At 37.2% G+C, this 3,322-nt stretch overlaps 1 long non-coding RNA gene across 1 annotated transcript; it reads right to left on the reverse strand.

The window, feature by feature from the left end:
• Positions 1 to 544: 544 nt before the first annotated feature.
• On the reverse strand, positions 545 to 1,864 carry LOC140938425 (uncharacterized). The gene is made up of 3 exons (XR_012165536.1): positions 1,817 to 1,864; positions 1,291 to 1,406; positions 545 to 728 (listed from the first exon to the last, which is right to left on the reverse strand). It is a non-coding gene; the product is annotated as an uncharacterized lncRNA (long non-coding RNA).
• Between the last annotated feature and the right edge of the window lie 1,458 nt (positions 1,865 to 3,322).

Genomic DNA, 3,322 nt, shown 5'->3' on the forward strand with positions numbered 1-3,322 from the left:
AGAGTCCTGAAGAGAGAATGTCACTGTTGACCATCAAATTTCAACTTTATGCAAGTGGCACCCAAAAGTCACACAGGGCTTCTCGCTCATTTGGTTTCGTTGTTAGTAAAACGCAGCGAAGACTGAATTACTGCCCAGTGAACTAGAAATGTCAAATACTTTCTTGATTAAGAGAAAAACAACATGATAGGTTTTAAACCAGTGAAAAATAGGGGAAAAGTAGAATTTTATACTCATGTAGAGCGACTATGCCATCTCATTTTGTGCTTCGGCTAAAGGTCATTTTCTGGACATAATGTGCACAGCATCATTTTTGGACCTTTTATTCCCAGTTGCCATAGTAGCGATCACTGTAGCAATTTGTTACTTTGGCGGTATTATTGGCATACTGCCTATGAAGGGCAGTTATTTGGTACTGGTCTGTCTGACAAGTATTTATCAACCTCTCTGGTTATTTTCCTGGCTGTTCTTTTTTTTGCCTCTTTGACATGTGAGCCTCACAAAAGGCATCAAGAACAGCATTGATGTTTCTTAACTTTGACCTCTCTGAGCATAGTGGCCTGATGTACCTGGGTGGTGGATAGCTGGCCCCCTTCTTCATTGTCTTCACTCTCCTCCAAAGACATAAATTGGATAGCATTGTGTACGTCTAATAAAGCCTTTATTTTGGCTTTGTCATTCGGAGAAAGTTGTGCCTTGTCCAACACGTCTGTGCGATTCCTCAATTTCTGAACACCAAAAAAACTTATTTAGTCACAGTGGCATGACTAGTGTGATAAACATTTGATTAACATTTACTTTGTTCTTCAGCAACAGTTTAGTCTGGCAAAATAGTCACTCTGACTATTTTGAATCTTCAGATTTGGTTCTTGCTCTCTGCTCTGAGCAATTTACACTACAATCAAACCCCTTAAATAAATGGCAACAACACTGTTAACATTAAAAATGTCAAAGGGGGTAGGGTGTGGCACTCGTGCATTCTATAACAATCATAAATTATGTATGCATAAGACAAACATGCAAAACATGAGTTGTGTTCTTAAAAAATGAAAGAGCCTTGTGCCCTTAACCTGAAAGATCCAGTTACCCAGGATGAATGTTTTTGAACAAACTAAGACTTCCTTGTCACCCAAGAGCAACAATAATGCAACAGGGGCCACCAGGCACTGCCAAAGCACAGCTCTGTTACAGAACAGGCTAAATAAATCACTTAGTGGATGACGTAGCCTACACAGTGGAAATATTTGCACTGCAAGCATTAACAAAATAATGTACATGTATTTTACCTACCTTTTTAGCTCTCAAATTGGCATCTTGTCCGAATTTGTGTTCCTCAAGTTTTCCATTTTGCCACCTTACCACGTCTGCGTGGGTACTTCCCTGACTTCAGTACTGAAAAATGGCCCCTAGCAAAAGGAAAGCATGTTAAATGTGCAGGTCTGTAGAAAAGGAATTAAGAGTGCTTCTTGGTGTTGCTAAAAGTATTGTTGGTTTGCTCCCGTTTTTGGTGTGGGTATTATTTAGTGGCTTTTCAATCTATTGTATTCATGTCATTAGGGGATTGCAGCTGTTGGCAATACCAAGAAACTACGGTGGAACCCCATTAATATAGTCATCAATGGGCCAAAAAAGTTTTGCCATATTAATGAGGTGGCTGTATTAAAGAGGATTTTTTTTACAAGAAAATGTATGGTTGTTTTTGCCAGGCCGCCAAAAAAAAGTGGCTATATAACAAGGTGACTGTATTACTCAGGTGGCCGTAAGGCGGGGTTTCACTATACCAAATTCAAGAAACTTAGAAAAGTGTACAACTTACCTTTTTTCTCTGTTTTGGGCCATTTCTTTTACCCAAAATTTCCCCACACTTTATTACCCAAAATACCCTCATGTTTTTGCTCTCTGCATCATTATACCTCAAAGAAATAAAGACCAAAAAAAATGTCAAATATTTATATCAAAATAATAATACATGTATTACATGTATATGTATATTATTGTAACAGCCTGGTTAAGAAAAAACTAGAGAGCTTAGTGAGGCAGTTTTCTGGTAGTGCATTACAAAGACAAATATTTAAAAGATGAAGGTTGCTTTTTATCATCGAATAAAGCCCTTATCCAAGTGCTTGACGCACAATACAAAATTAAAGTGTAACAATATAAAAACACTATATAATCGTCTAGTTGATCTCCTTGTGGCATTTTCAAAAATTGAAAGTATCATTGACACAAGCACCATTTTGTCCACTCAAAGATGGATAAATAGAATTGCGACTTCCCACTCAAAGATGGGCGTCTTACTTGTGTCAATGAAGGTTGCTTTGACATCGAATAAAACTGTTACATATATCCTTGTGTTCGAAGCTTAACAACAAATTGAAGTGTAAGGAAATTATATTCCTGAATAATATTCTTGTTTATCTCCTGGTGACTGTTGCAACATTTGAAATATCATTGACACAAGCACTACTTTGTCCACTCAAAGATGGATAAATAGAATTGCGACTTCCCACTCAAAGATGGGCGTCTTACTTGTGTCAAACAAGGTTGCTTTGTCATCGAATAAAGCCGTTACATATTTCCTTGTGTTCGAAGCTTAACGACAAATTGAAGTGTAAGGAAATTATATTCCTGAATAATATTCTTGTTATAATAATATTCTTGTTTATCTCCTGGTGACTGTTGCAACATTTGAAGTATCATTGATACAAGCACTACTTTGTCCACTCAAAGATGGATAAATAGAATTGCGACTTCCCACTCAAAGATGGGCGTCTTACTTGAGTCAATGAAGGTTGCTTTGTCATCGAATAACACTGTTATCCTTGTGTTCGAAGCTTAACGACAAATTGAAGTGTAAGGAAATTATATTCCTGAATAATATTCTTGTTTATCTCCTGGTGACTGTTGCAACATTTGAAATATCATTGACACAAGCACTACTTTGTCCACTCAAAGATGGATAAATAGAATTGCGACTTCCCACTCAAAGATGGGCGTCTTACTTGTGTCAATGAAGGTTGCTTTGTCACCGAATAAAGCCGTTACATATTTCCTTGTGTTCGAAGCTTAACGACAAATTGAAGTGTAAGGAAATTATATTCCTGAATAATATTCTTGTTTATCTCCTGGTGACTGTTGCAACATTTGAAATATCATTGACACAAGCACTACTTTGTCCACTCAAAGATGGATAAATAGAATTGCGACTTCCCACTCAAAGATGGGCGTCTTACTTGAGTCAATGAAGGTTGCTTTGTCATCGAATAAAGCCGTTACATATTTCCTTGTGTTCGAAGCTTAACGACAAATTGAAGTGTAAGGA

The sequence above is a fragment of the Porites lutea genome, chromosome 1 (assembly GCF_958299795.1).
Source record: "Porites lutea chromosome 1, jaPorLute2.1, whole genome shotgun sequence".
Taxonomy (NCBI): domain Eukaryota; kingdom Metazoa; phylum Cnidaria; class Anthozoa; order Scleractinia; family Poritidae; genus Porites; species Porites lutea.